This window comes from Pongo abelii, chromosome 3, assembly GCF_028885655.2.
Source record: "Pongo abelii isolate AG06213 chromosome 3, NHGRI_mPonAbe1-v2.0_pri, whole genome shotgun sequence".
Lineage (NCBI taxonomy): Eukaryota > Metazoa > Chordata > Mammalia > Primates > Hominidae > Pongo > Pongo abelii.
Window position 1 is genome coordinate 153,864,009 of NC_071988.2, and position 16,760 is coordinate 153,880,768.

Consider the following 16,760-nt stretch of genomic DNA (forward strand, 5'->3'; position numbering starts at 1 on the left):
TGTGGCATTATTTCTGAGGGCTCTATTCTGTTCCATTGATCTGTATCTCTGTTTTGGTTCCAGTACCATGCTGTTTTGGTTACTGTAGGCTTGTTGTATAGTTTGAAGTCAGGTAGTGTGATGCCTCCAGCTTTGCTCTTTTGGCTTAGGATTGACTTGGCAATGCAGGCTCTTTTTTGGTTCCATATGAGAGCAGTTTTGTCCTATTCTGTGAAGAAAGTCATTGGTAGCTTGATGGGGATGGCATTGAATCTATAAATTACCTCGGGCAGTATGGCCATTTACACGATATTGATTCTTCCTACCCATGAGCATGGAATGTTCTTCCATTTGTTTGTATCCTCTTTTATTTCATTGAGCAGTGGTTTGTAGTTCTCCTTGAAGAGGTCCTTCACATCCCTTGTAAGTTGGATTCCTAGGTATTTTATTCTCTTTGAAGCAATTGTGAATGAGAGTTCACTCATGATTTGGCTCTCTGTTTGTCTGTTATTGGTGTATAAGAATGCTTGTGATTTTTGCATATTGATTTTGTATCCTGAGACTTTGCTGAAGTTGCCTATCAGCTTAAGGAGATTTTGGGCTGAGACGATGGGGTTTTCTAGATATACAAGCAAGGATGCCCTCTCTCACCACTCCTATTCAACACAGTGTTGAAAGTTCTGGCCAGGGCAATCACGCAGGAGAAGGAAATAGAGGGTATTCCATTAGGAAAAGGGGAAGTCAAATTGTCCCTGTTTGCAGATGACAGGATTGTATATCTAGAAAACCCCAATTTACCTTTCAAATTAATTTTCAAAAAACACAAATTTGAAGATTAATTTAAATATGTTATTGAATCATATTTTTTGAATTAATAGAATATATTAATTGTAAAAAAGATAGGATATATGCAAATCAAAGTGAAAAGAATCTGTAATTTTGTGACCATGATAAAATATTGGCAACATTTTGGTAAAAAATATTTTCGTATATCATTCTATATTTAAATAAATAAATGTTTTTTCTATACAGTAATTTGATTTTGATACTTAGGGAATTTTGCAGCCTGCTATTCTTAATTCTAGCTTATTTAATTTATCTATTCTTTTTTTCATTTTGTAAGGTTCAGTTAGGTTGCAAGGGCTAGGCATAGCATTTACTGAGTGCTAAACGTACGCCAGTCATTCTTTATCCAGCTGCAGATACAGCAGTGAATAAGAGAAACAGTTTCTGCCTTTGCCAAGTTTATTTTATCATAAGGAAGATTGGCAATAAACACATAAAGAGATAATGAAAAAATCAAATAGTAAAAAGAATTATACAGTACACAATATGAAATAAAGAGTGTAATTTTCTTTAGGATGGTGAGGAAAGACATTTCTGAAAAGATGACTTTTAAGTAGAAACATAAATAAAATGTAGAAGCTATGGGGATATCTGAGTTATCTAACTATCCTAGGCAAAAGTATTCTTAATGAAGATAAGAGCAAATTCAAAGTTTCTGATGTTAGAATATGCTTGCCATATTCTAAGTAAAGTAAGAAGACTGGTGTGGTAGGAACATTGTTTAGTTAGTTTGGAGAGGTGTCCAGAAACAAAACATGCTGATCTTTGTATCCTTAGGTAAATCTTTGAATCATACTGTAAATTTGATGGAAATCTAGAGATAAGGTTTTGATATACCTTGAATGAAGCAAACCGTGTGTGACTATCCTATCACATCATCCTCTCTACCTGAAGAAATCTACCCTGAATCTTCATCTCCTTGCTTTTTCTCAAAACCAGTGTCATCCAATAGAAACATAGTGAAAATCAAACACATAATTTTGGGGGTAGCCAGAAAGAGCAAAAATTATTTTAAAATATATTTTATTAGTCCAATATGTGCAAAATGTTATCATTTCAATATTTTAAAATATTAATGAAATATTCTATATTTTTTCAATTAGAGATTTTTTAAATTTAATTATCAAGCAATTAGCAAATGCTGCCCTAACGATTTTTAAAACTGCACACTGCGTATTAATTAAGCAATCCAAAGGGTCAGTCCTATTTTGTTTTACCTATATGATCTCTGTAATTATATAGTTCTGTCACTTAAAATATTGAGTTTGATTTTAGTTTTTAAATCTTAAAAATATCTTTCATAGTAAATAAATATATTATCTATGACATTTCTGAGAATGTTGTTTTTCAGAATGTGGTAATACAATGTATAACTATAATTGTGATTTTAAAGCTGGTTTTCTACAGCATTATATATGTACATGTAAAAAATTATATGATTTTGTGATAATATAGTTCTCAAACTATTTATTTTAAAAGTGCATCTTAAGAGTAAACAAAAACATTTAATGTTTGTATTTTTGTACTTGTCATTTTAACTCTTTTTACACTACATACTCACTTCACTGGCACTTTAGCAGATAGTGAGCCATTGATATTGAATGTATAGTTTATAGTTATAGCACATCTCAATTCAGACTTGTCACATTTCATGTGCTCAAGAGTTTCATGTGGCTAGTGGCTATGATATTGGAGAGCTTGCTTTTATAGTCTTATTCAATATCGATGTATTTCTAAAAATAATGCATTTTTTAAATGCATGTTTTTGAGCTTTAGAAAAGTGGCAATATATTTGATGCCTTTTGAAAATTTTAAAGGTTGTAGTTTCTTTATGAAGCAGTGTAGTGTTGACATCTTGCTGGAGTGAGAATATTTTATTTAAATGATAAAAATCAAGAAATGACAACTTGAGTGGCATTTGGTGAAATTTCATTGAAGTTTCACATGTAGTATGCAGATGTTCATTGCATTCTATGCCTCTTAACGTTCACACATATTATATATTCTTTCTTACAGATATCAGCTGTCTCCTAGTAAAAACATGAAAGATAATAAAGAGAAGCAAGAACCACAGAAGAAATTCTTTGTAGTAGTGTTAATGGCAGAGACAATAGTCCCCATATACCTCTTTCTAGGGCAGCTAGGACAGCAGTGTCATAGTCAACTTCGTTGTCCATCACAGGTGAATTTGGGGGCACCATTGGTGGTATTTCAGGTTCTGCAATGGCAGCATCAGTACCTTCAGAGGACAGGTTCTAAGGGCAGAGTGAGACTGATCCAGCTGTGTATCAGTGAAACCTGGTCACAGTGCCATCACAGTGGCTTTTTAAGTTATTAAATGTCCTCCTAACATTTTTCCCTACATATTTTAAAAGAAGACTTTAAAAAATTCTTTATATTGGCTAACTAAAGAAGATAATACAATTAACAAAACAGAACTATTGAAAACTATAAGGGAAATATAATGTTGAATATAACCAAAGCATTATAAGCTAAAATTAATGGAAGAGTGATGGAACAAAATCAAGATAAGATAAAATGCAAAATTTAAAAGCTCAAAAATTATTGCCTTAAATAAAGTAAAATAGTAAGTGGCACTTACCAGTGAAGAGATATCCCTGTCTTTTCTGGTTTTAAGTTGAGTTCTAACAAATAGCTTAAAATATTGAAACCTAATATAACAAATATTTTTCAAAAAAAATAGAAAGGAGAAGAGTATTTAATTCTATAAGGCAAATAGAGACTTCCTAGCAAGACTGGATGAAGTATAAGAAATAGGAAGGAGGTATTATTGTTAGATTTTATTTATTTTTAAAAATGTACACAAATGCAAATCTTCTGAATTATTTACCTAACTACTTTCAATGATACATTTAAAAACAGTATGTCAGAATCAAGCAATTCATATTCTACTAGGTAATTGTAGTTCAAAAGTCATTAATAAAATTAATACAGCATAATTCATTACAATGCTGGACAAAATATATATATACACACAATCTTATACAATTGTGTATATAGATACAAATCTATCATTATTAATTTATTTTATACACACACACACACATATATATATAGTTAGTTAGCAAATCACTATATTCTCTTTTTCTTTTTCCTTCAATCACTCTCCCTATGTCATCACCTTGATCTCTGTGGTCACCTCGCTACTTAACCATTTGTATCTAAGACTTTCTGACAGGTTCTGCTTTCAAGGGATACCAAACTTAAAAGAGTTGTTATTAGGAGACGTTGAAATAAGCAGACTCATATAATTGAGATGAGGAGGAGAAGATCTCTCAATGGCTACATGGCAAGAAGGATACAATGCTGATGGCAAGTAGATTGGTGGTAATCTCTGTCATATTATTGCATTTCAATAACTACGAATTTCACCTTTAGTGAACTGGAACTAAGTACAAATGAAAAGGAGGGACCAGAGTTATATAGGAATTGCAGCACATATTTCTTGAGATGTGGAGCATCCCCAAACTGGAAACATCAGCCATGCTGAGAAATTTGTTCATATGCCATTTCTTAGATGTATTTTGGACCTACTGAATGAGAAACTGAGGTTCAGGGCCCAGAAATCTGTATTTTAATTAACTTTTTAGGAGACACTGATGCTCACTAATTTTTAAGAATCAGTGCTCTAGTACTTAAATGATTTGGGAATGATAATGATCATAAAAATTGTATAGTCAATGGCATTCATTAAATGCCTTTTAAGTCTTGAAAAAAGAGAATTATAGTCTCAGCGTAGCTATCTCTCACTCTGGATATGTTAGGAAAACCAGTGTTATCTATGACTGGATTTATATGTCAAAGTCAATGTCCTGAATAGACAAGAGTGTGTCCAGGGACCCAGATGAGGACATTTAGATGGATGCACATGAAAACCTTTAACACCAGATTGCCCTAACACCCCTGGGCCAGCATGTGTCATCCTTTTTATTAGAAAGAGAAATCTTTGTCTAGAGACCATGCAAAAACCAAAACAACAACAAAACCTCATTTTATGAGGATACTTTGTAATGATTTTCCTCCTCAATATACTCCTTACCTCTCCTAATTGTTTTCACAGCATTAACAAAGGTGAGGTGACAGAATAGTCTAAATTGGGTCAGATAGTCATTGCTCTGGGAAGAAGTAATTTACTCATTATATTAATTACAGTAATTACATATACAGATGAATAGTACATGTAAAAAAGGCTCTTGAGGGTATTGAACCCTCAAAGAGTAGAATACAAGACTGCATAGAGAAGAGATAATTGAAATGTAAGCATGACATGGGAGTCACAATATTCTTGGAAGATGGTTCTTTGAAACCATGACATGTTAATATGCGAAAGAAATGAAATAAAACTCCCCAAACTGCCCTGCGGAGTATGAGGAAGACTTTATAATGCACAGGTGTATGGTATGGTTAAAATGAATTTGTTGGAGAAACTCAGAGAATCTACAAACCAAGGATGTCTTCCAGGTTCGCTAAGAGAGCATTAACTTTATTATTACAAAAACGAATGTACTTGTAAGGTTGCACTATCATATATGATTAGCTAAATGGTTAGTTTTCTCAGAAGGGCAACTTTAACATTAATAGCCATGTAACTGGGCTTTTCCATGTTAATGGGAAGGAGATGATTCTTGAATAACAAAGGTCACATATTGACATGTAACCATCAAATGCAAGGCAAAAATAATTAGTTAAATGTACAATAAATACTAAGTGGCAGCCAAAGTCTCTATATTTACTGGAACCTATAGTAATAGCTAACAAACCACAGTGTTCCTAAGAGTGAGATAAGTAGCAAGTGACCTAGTTGCTACTAAACTCTTATAACAAGAAAATCAAACGAAGTAAAAATCTGTTGAGTAGAAGGCTCATATCAGGTGTCAAATGGCAAATCGTGATTTCACACCCTGTTTACATATCTGAGCACTTCTTAAATCCAGAGCCTATAGAAGGCTGGATTTCCCTAAAATGACCCTGAAACAGCACTGCAAATATGGGAGTAAATATTTCCTCAATTCTTCCTAAGGGTTTGTGGTCATTTACGTGGTAGTGGAGAGAGAAAACAACTAAACCTTTTCAGTGTTGTCCAACAGAAGCTCTGAGATGAAACTGATACCTGAAAAAAGGAATGGGCTTCTTTGTAGGCAGGAGGCATATGGAAACCAGGTGACAAATAGAGTCTTGGGTTACGTCTGCCTTTTAGTAAATAAAACACCCACAAGCTCATACTTTTTTCAATATATAATTAGAATAGGTACATCTAGTAATTTATAACTCTCACTTTGGTCCACTGACCTTTAATTTAAGAGCCATTAATGAACAGAAGGGTGAAGCTGAGAGCCTTTAAAACTGAAAACCTCTATCCTCTTTACCTCTAAAGATGAGGATAAAAGAGTAGTGGTGCTCATTGTTTCCTCATTTATTTCAGATCTCTACTCTCATTCAAAGTGGTAAATTACTCCAGAAAACTTGACCAAATTGTTGTCCCATTTATAGGTTGACTAAGCAGTAGTTCCCATTACAACTTGTATGGTGTCTGCACTGGGGGAAAAATACAGTCTCTGAAATTTTTTTATGAGGTTATTGATGTAGAAAATTCATTAGTTGCAATCCCTATCAGAGGAGAAAATAAAATTCAGTCCCTATGCACATATATCACATTAAATATTTTACACCAGAGTTATGTTAACTGTCTTGCTCTGTTACAATACAGCTTGAAAGGACCTTGATCATCTTGACATTCCACGTAATTCACAGTCATCCACTGTAATGCTCCACAATATCATTCTAATTATACCTAAAGAACAGGAAGTAACAAGTACACTAGATGCCCTAACAAGAGATATGCATGCCAAGAAATAAAAAATAGACCCTACAAAGGTTCAGCCTGCCCATGCTGAAATGTGTAAGACTTCAGTAATTAGAGATATTAATTAGAAGTGCTAAGAATTTCTCTTCAAGGTAAAGGGCAACATTACTGAATGTTGCCTTTTCTATCACTGAGAATGAGGCAGAATTATGGTACTCCTCTTTAGTATTTGGAGACAACATGTACTATATCAGAAAGCTACCATAATTAATTTTAAGTGTCAATTTGACTAGATCACAGGGTGCCCTGATATTTGGTTAAACATTATTTCAGTGTATATATTTATATTCAGGGCTATCAAGTAGTTATTATAATGTACTTCATTTTACAGATGAAGAAATGGGACTTTGTAATTTCAAACTAAGCATAAACATTCTGGCTCCAGAGTTACACTCATAAATCATCACACTGTGCTACTTCTGTTTGTATACTTAATATTATCATATTTTGGTGTACAAGCAATATATATTTCTTATGCATGCATATGTGCATGGGAACAATTCCATAAGAATATATATACTAACTTGTTAGGAAAAACTATCTCTGACAAATGGGATCCAGGTTGTGCTGGTATTATTTCAATAATCATTCCTGGGAAGAAATTTTATTATTTAGAATAAAATATTCATTATATTATATTTAATTATAATAAAATCACTCAAAAAAAAGCTACAGTAAACATTATAACACCAGCCTGGGAACCATAGCGAGACCCCAGTCTCTAAAAAAATTTTAAAAATTAGCCATACATGGTGGCATGTGCTTGGTCTTCCAGACATTCAGGAAGTTGAGGTAGGAGGATCACTTGAGCCCAGGAGTTTGAGACTGTAGTGAGCTATGATTGCACCACTGCACTTCAGCCTGCAATCTTTTATACATAAATGCATACATACACACACACAAGCACACATAAAATAATTTTTCAAATCAGCAAATGTAAAAGTGTAATCAATAATTCAAGAGAAAACAATTATGTAAGAAAGGTTACGTAACAAACACAGAACATTAAGTAAATTAGTTATAAATAATATTTAACTACTTATAATGGCATACATAGTGAAAAGTGATATTATAAAAATAAATCTATAATGATATTGGATCCATGAGTGAGAAGAGTGTGTGTTTATGTGTATGCGTGTAGAGAGACAGAAACTTGTAAGAGGTTTAAATATTCATGTTTCATCATTGGTAGTGAGGAGAAAATCTTACATGGAAATATCAAAAAATAGAAAAATAACCTCATTAAACTCTGAAAAAAGTCTATAGTTTTAAAATCCAAAAGTTTGTTGGGAGCTACAATCTGTATTATTAAGGTTATTAAGGATGTATTATAGTACTAGCAATTGTTTTATTTGCCTATAGAATGTACATAAGACATGGATTTCTTCTCATGAGGGCATATATGGTTATACCTACTACTGAGTGTTTCATTTTCAATACCTGATATCAAACATGAGCCCAGATATGGCATCATTTCTTAGGTGGATCAGCCAGATATTAGGTAACAAGTTGATTACATTGGGTCAATTCCATCATGGAAAAGGAGAGCATTTTTCTTCATACTAATATGCACTTATTTTGAATATTAAAATGTCTTTACTATTCATAAGTCTTCCAGCAAAACCATTATATTTAATGTCTTATTCTTCATCATGGTGTGGAAAATTTTCCATAGCATTACTTCCTGCTAAAGAACTCATTTTATAGAAAGTATGGAAACAGCCTCATGCTTATGAACGTTTCTTATTTTACCATATTTCCTTCACACTGAAACAGCTGCCCTGATGAAACAACTGAAGGGCCTTTTAGAGATGCCTTTAAGCCATCAGCTAGAAACACGTTGTATGGCTGCAGTATAGCCTCATAACAGGGTATATGTAGATATCTCTAAATCATAGACCTATACACAGTCATGTGTTTTTGTTTTGTTTTGTTTAGTTTTGCTTTTTTGAGACGGAGTCTTGCTCTGTTGCCCAGGCTGGAGTGCAATGACTAGATCTTGGCTCACTGCAACCTCCGCCTTCTGGGTTTGTGCCACTCTCCTGCCTCAGCCTCCTGAGTAGCTGGAAGTACAGGCACACCCCACCACGCCTGGCTAATTTTTGTATTTTTAGTAAAGACGGGGTTTCACCATGTTGGTCAGGCTGGTCTCGAACTCCTGACCTCAAGTGATTCACCCACCTTGGCCTCCCAAAGTGCCGGGATTACAGGTGTGAACCATGGTGCCCGGCCCAGTCATGTGTTTTCTATATTTAGAATTCCTAAGTCTGGAATTAAGGGGTGGAGTTATAGGTACATCAGCTAATTCTTTCTGTTATTATTACTCAAGATAATTTATTGGTGGAATATTTGTTTTCGGTCACCCCAATTTTGGGCCTGGTTAGTCTAGAGACCTTGGTTCTCAATGTGTCACCAGGAGACATAGCATCTGTTCTATTAAAATGACAGTTAGGACTATTGTCTGTCTACATCAGCTCCTCATGTCAGTGAACTAACAGACAAACAATGGGGTTACTGTACTGATTAGGGCTATTTATCTTAATAATCAAGGTAAAATTGGGTTGCTGTTACATAATGAAGATAAGGAATAGGATATCTGTAATGCATGGACTCTCCTAGGCAACCTTTCAGTTTAGCCATGTACTTTGATCAAATTCAATGTAAAACTAAAAAACAATCCAATGTGGGTAGGAGAGTTTAGGACCTGATCTTTTTTTTTAAAAAAAGGAGTAAATTACAAGACAGTAAATTTCCACTTTTCTAAATTTTTTGCTGAGAAAATAAAGGGACTATGGAAGGGGTTGTGGAATTTATAAATACTAGCTATGCCCATGTAACTCATGGCCAAAACAAAGACTTTAATAAAGTATTTCTTATCTTGGTATAAGTATGTGTTTATATGTCAACCAATTATTTTCTCCTTCACCATTCCTATATAACCTAATATAACATAATGGTGGTCTAACTTACATTTCAGTATTTAAGTTGCAGAATGTCAAAGGAGGTTTATGACCCAGTTAGAAGAATAATGGCCATCACTCAAAGATAAATGGATAGGTTGATGCATAAGACAGAGGTAATATATGACATATATTTTAGAGAAAAGGTTATATTTTAAGTTGTATGAAAGATAGTTGCATTACATTAAGTGAAAGCATGGTGTTGCTTCTGATTTTTTTAAAAAGTTAAATACATTTAAAAGAAGTATACATGGATACTAAGTTGACAGAGGATACATTTTGGTGATTCTGTAGTGTCAACATAGGAATGTGGAAAGAAGTTTCTTAGAGTTTCCTTTCTGCCAGATTACAGGCTGAATTTCCCTTCTGCATGACTACAGGTTAAGTTGCATATGTAAGAGAGAGGTAATATATGATATACGTTTTAGAAAGAGTTATATTTTAAGTTGCATGAAAGATAGTTACATCATGTTAAGTGAAAGCATGGTTTTGCTTCTGACTTATTAAAAAAGTTGCACACATTTAGAAGAATATACATGGACTAAGTTGACAAAGGATAAATTTTGGTGATTTTGTAGTGTCAACTTAGCAATGTGGAAAGAAGTTTTTCAGAATTTCCTTTCTGCAAAATTACAGGCTGAATTTCCTTTCTGCATGATTACAGGCTAGGGTTGGGGGCAAGTGGTATGTGAGGGCTATTTTGAAAGGTGGAACTGAAGCAGCAGTCATTTTACTCTCAGAGTTGATGTAGAGCATTAGGTGCAATTGCAGATGACTTAAGGCACTGATATGCTGGCATATCTTGTTGGTTTGGGGCAGCAGCCAGACCTACAGCTCTTCCAGCTCCCTTAGATTTTCTCATTAAGCTTCTTCAAGTTCTGATTCAGGTAAATGTGTAGCTCTATGGTGAAAGGTGCCAGTTTCTTCTGGAGGTGACATGCATTAAATAGGTTGGAGTTTTGAATGTTAAGTGTAGATTTTATTTTGTCCTATGTGTTTCAGTTTGTTCTTTTGGGGTCCAATTTGTCCTCAGAGGTTTCAGTTTGTAGACACTCTCTTTTGATTCATGCCTGTCTTTGCTTCCCAACTGCTGCCCCTGGGGACCTAGCATTTTTACTCACCACCAGAGTCAGAAAATAATTATCTATACATTGCTTATCCAACTCCACAACTGAGTCAGATCTAAATCTAAAGAATCTGCCAGGGTGTTACCACCCAGATCCAAACCATCATTTCTTACTTGAATTGTTGTAGTCTCCTAACTTTTGTCCCTGCTTCTATTGTTTGCTCTTTTAATGTCTATTAATAAAATACTGTATGTGATGTAGTTAAAATGAAAATCAGATTATATCACTTCTCTATTAAAAGTATTGCGATAGAATCTCATTTTATAAATGTATGTTTCCTTTAACAATTGTTAAGTTTCTCTGAGACAAAATTAAAAAAAAATCTTCTCTTATTATTTGCCCCATAATGTATTCACTCTGTTCACTTTGGGCACATTAATTTTCTTACAGTTTATCATGCATGCTCCCAACTGTACCATACCATCTTTGCTCAAACATTATCTTTTCAGTGAGTACTACTCAGACCACTTAATATCACAACCTGTCTTTATCTTGTTCAATGATCAATACATAAAATCACTTTTCTCCAGATTTTGTATTAACTTTTAATATTGTTACAGCTTGAGTATCCCTTATTCAGAGTACTTGGAACCAGAGGATTTTGGCCTATTTGCATAACATAATGAGATATCTTCAGGTTGGAACCCAAGTCTAAACATATAATTTATGTTTTATATAAACCTTATACACATAGGCTGACAGTAATTTTACGCAACATTTTAAATAAATTTGTTCATGAAACAAAGTTTTAACTGTATATTGACTATAACTTGCCACTTGAGATTTGGTATGGAAACTTCCACCAATAATGTCATGTTGGCATTCTAAAAGTTCTGAATTTTGGAGCACTTTAGATTTCAGATTTTTAGATTTGAAATCCTCCATCTGTATAATGTTACAAATGTCAGTAATCTGATAAATATTTGATATTTTCTTCATTTATATCTTTATCATATGTCATCTATGTAAAGAAACATCTTTTAGTGGAGAATATAATTAATTAAACTGAGAAAAAGTCTAAGTGAATTGTTACATTATTTATTTTGTCTCTGTATTAGTTCCCTAGGGCTTCCATAACAAAGAATCATAAACTGGGTATCTTAGAGTAAAATTTTTTTGTCTAACAGCTGTGGATGCTAGACATCCAAAATCGTGGTTTCAGAAAAATCATGTTCCCTCTGAAAACTGAAGGGCAACCATTTTTTGACTCTTCCTAGCTTCTGTTGGTTTTCTGGCAATATTTACTGTTTCTTGGGTTATAGAGGCATCCCTCCAATCCTTGACATGACATTCTCCCTGTGTTCTCTCACATTGTCTTTTTCTGTGGATGTCTGTTTCTATGTGTAAATTTCCCCCTTTTATAAAGACACAAGTTATATTGGACTAAGGCGCATCTTAATGACCTTATTTCAACTTGGATGCCTCAATAAAGAACTATTTCCAAATAATGTCACAATCTTAAATACTGGGGAGTTACATATTTAACATATTATCTTGGGGTACAAAATGCAACCCATAATAGTGTCCATGTTAATTGATCATGTTTAACTCCAAAAGTATATACAAAATGTGTTTTTAAAAAGAGAGAGTGAGAAAGAAAAAATCTATTCTACTTTAGTAGATATAATACCTACTGGGATACATCAACCAGATCCCTTTTCAAGCCTTATTACTTCAGCTACTGAGTGTTACCTGCAGATAGCTAGCACTTTGCTCTCAGCCTTCTTGCAGAATTGCTTTAGGTAAAGTGAGTTGTCTCATCTAAGATCATACTCCCTTACAAGAACAGCTCAAAATTAGTGACTAATTTTGATACAAGGGTTTAAATGCCCAATCCTTTTGTTAAAACTCAGAATAATTCAAATTTACAGCACTTCCTATGGGGCTATGTGAGACCTTCATTGAAACTGCATTGTAGCCCAAGTTCTCTATTGGACTAACATAGCTTTATAACCTCCCGTTCAGTAAGTAAAGATCCCAAGACCACTTCTTATATTTTCTACATGCTGCTAATCTCCATCTCAGGTGCTACTTCAAAGGGATTTTTAGAACCTACTTCCTGAGGAATTCAACATATGGCATCTATTATCAGTATTGGTGTGAGAAAGCAGACACTAACATAAGTTTTTGGATAAACTGCTATTTAGCTGGAAATGATCACTAGTACAAGGCACTAGTACAATCACTAGTACAAGGAAAAGCAAAGGAAGCTCCTGGCAATAGGTAATGGTGCCATTTTAACATTTTCTGTGGTGGTACACTGGAGTGATATGCCAGTAGAAGGAAATTAACTAGTAGGTGCAAAATATAAAATCTTGTGTTTTTTTTGTTTTTGTTTTTGGTTTTTTTTTTCAGAATAAGAGAGAATTAGTAACTATGAGGAATTTGGAATTGAGTTGATGCTCCTAATCATAATTTATGCTTTAAAAAATAAAAGAATGAGAGTGATTAACAAGCAACTCCTTACATAAAAGTCAGAGGCCTCCTTGTTTAGTATATAAAAAGACTCAAATTCTGTAGCCAGAAGGAAGAAAAAGCTGAAGCTTGTAAGTTATTAGAGTAGCAGAGTTTCAAAGAAAGTTACTCTATCAAATTATGTAGATCCGCTATCTCAAGATCAGGTCCCTAACTGGGCCAGAATGGGTTTGTGATACATGGGATGCTAATAATTGGGCTGATGTGCCCCATAACCATGTATTTCCAGATTTTCCTCAACTCTCTGAGCCTGCAGTAGGGTCTCATGTCTCCCCATTAGGAGCTGGTACCTCTCAATTTCTGTCAACCTTTAGTTATCAGAAGCCAACTAAACAAAATCATCATAATTTGAGACAAGGTTGAAGTGAAGGACAGGCCCAAAGAGCAGATGAAAATGTTTAATGGATCACGTCTTCCCTAAGGGCAAATTAGATGGACAGTCATCCAAGGTAATATTCCATTTATATAATCAAATATAGACAATCAGAAGATTGAAGGCACTAGCTTTAAAAAATGTCATAATTCCTTGCTATTTTCCAAGTTTGTTAGAATTCATATTTAGAACACACTGAATAAAGGAGAGTCTAGGTCTCCAGGAGGAAAAACTGCAATACCATGTCTTCTGTACATGGTAACGATTATTCTTCAAAGATACCTAAAGTATGTATTCAGTTAAATGCATGAGAGAGGAAAGGGTCATGTATGTTGAGGACTATTAGACACAAATTTCAAGTTGACACTGATATGCAGGACACCAGGACCTCATGGTGAGTCCCTGTTGTAGTGGGATATATGGGATATACAGATACATGAGCTGATATGGTTTGGCTCTGTGACCTCACCCAAATCTCATGTTGAACTATAATCCTCAGTGTTGGGAGAGGGACCTGGTTGGAGGTGATTGGATCATGAAGGTGGATTTCCCTCTTCCCTTGCTGTTCTCATGATGGTGAGTGAGTTCTCACAATATCTGATGGTTTAAAAGTGTGAGGCAATTCCCCATTCATTCTCTCTCTCTCTCTCGCCACCATATGAAGAAGGCACTTGCTTCCCCTTCACCTTCTGCCATGATTGTAAGTTGCCTGAGGCCTCCCAGTCATCCTCCCTACTAAACCTGCAGAACTGAGTCAATTAAACTTCTTTTCTTTATAAATTACTCAGTCTCAGGAAGTTCTTTATAGCAGTGTGAAAACAGAATAATATAGAAAATTGGTACCAGAAAAGTGAGGTATTACTATAAAGATATCTGAAAATGTGGAAGCAACTTTGAAACTGAGCAACAGGCAGAGGTTGAAACAGTCTGGAGGGCTCACAAGATGACAGGAAGCTGAGGGAAAGTTTGGAACCTCCTAGAATTTGTTGAAGGATTTTGACCAAAATGCCGATAGTGATATGAACAATGAAGTCCAAGCTGAAGTGGTCTCAGATGGAGATGAGGAACATATTGGGAAGTGGAGCAAAGGTGACTCCAGCTATGTGTTAGCAAAGAGACTGGTGGCAATGTGTCCTTGCTCTAGGAATCTGTGGAACTTTGAACTTGAGAGAGATGATTTAGGGTATCTGACAGAAGAAATTTCTAAGCAGTAAAGCATTCAAGATTTGACCTGACCGTTGCTAACAGCATATATGCACAAACAAAGAGATGGTCTGAAGCTGGAACTTATTTTAATAGGGAAGCAGAACATAAATGCTTGGAAAATTTGCAGCCAGACCATACAGTAGAAAAGAAAACCCATTTTCTGGGGAGAAACTCAAGGCTTAAGATATTTGCATAAGTAAAGAAGAGCAGAATGGTCATAGACAAGACAATGGGGAAAATGCCTCCAGGGTATTTCAAAGACCTTTGTGGCAGCCCCTCCCATTATAGGCCTTGAGGCTTAGGAGGAAAAAAATGGTTTCATGGGCCAGGCCCTGGGCCCCACTGTCTGTGAAGCCTTGGGACATGGTGCTCTGCATCCCAGCTGCTCCAACTCAAGCCATGGCTAAAAGAGGCTCAAGTGCAGCTCAAGCTATTGTTTTAGTGGGTGTAAGCCATAAGCCTTGGTGATTTCCATGTGGTGTTGAGCCTGCTTGTGCACAGAAGGCAACAGTTTCGGAGCCTGCACCTGGATTTCAGAGGATGTATGGAAACACCTGGATGCCTAGGCAGAAGTCTGCTGCAGTGGTGTAGTCCTCATGAAGAACTTCTACTAGGGCAGTGTGGAAGGAAACTGTGGGATTGGATCCCCCACATAGAGTCCCCACTGGGGAACTGCCGTGTGGGGCTGCGAGAAGAGGGCTACCATCCTCCAGACCCTGGAATGGTAGATTATCTAGTAGCTTGCACCATGCACCTGGAAAAGCCACAGACATTCAATGCCAGTCCTTGAAAGCAGCCATGAATGTTGTATCCCGCAGAGCCACAAGGATAGAGCTGCCCAAGGCCTTCAGAGCCCATCCAGTCTCAAATGGGTAATTTCTTAGACACATTATGTAATTGGGAGAATCCTCTAATTGTTCTTTGCCTTTGAGGATAAGAACTATCATTGTGAAGACTAAGTGTAAAACTCTAAAATTGCCACCTCCTATGAGGAATATATTTTCATGTTTCTGCCTTGGCAGGACCTTATGGTAAAAGAAATTTGAAATGCTATAGAGAATGTGCAAGTTCCCCCAGAATTATTTGCTTTTCACATCTAAGTGTGTTATACCTATGGCCATGCTCTTACATCTTAAACATAATTAAATCTTTAGTCATTTATTTACACCCCAAAGGGCTGTACAAATTAGTGACTTTCCCCTTCTCTTAAGCAAAACAGAATTTGTTTACACTTTAAAAATAAGTTTTCTCTTCCTAGCTCAAGAGCAGTGTGGGAGGAGATGGGGAACTATAAAGGAGTTCCTATATAAGCTCTGATACATATAATTTCAAGATATCTCTCCTACAGATGTGCAGGTTATATCCATCCTCATTGTATCACCCCAGGAAGATTAGGGCACAGGAAATCAGTGCTGTTGTTTCTGTAATAATAAGCCTGACCTCTAATTCAAAACCTCATGCTTTTAGAACAAAATAAATACATGTAGATGTTAAAAATGTACCAGTCCTTAGCCTACAAAGTAAATAAAAACCAATATTGAGGCTCAGGGGAAATGGCAAAAATTAGTACAACTCTTAAGGACCTAAAGGATCTATGGTTCCATCATATCTCCATTTAATTTATCCATCTGGCTCAAAACAAACAAACAGATGGAACTTGAATGATGACAGTGGATAACTGCAAACTCAACCAGGTAATAGCCTCAACTGCAGCTGCTCTGCCAGATGTAATATATTTGCTAGAGAAAATTATCATGGTCTCTGGTACATGGTATGCAGCCATTTTTCTGGCAAATTGGTTCTTTTCCATTTTTATTAGAAAAGCAGATCTGAAACAGTTTGTATTTACTTGGAACAGACCTCAGTATTCATTTACAATCTTGCCCAGAGCTATGTTGTTTCTCCCACCT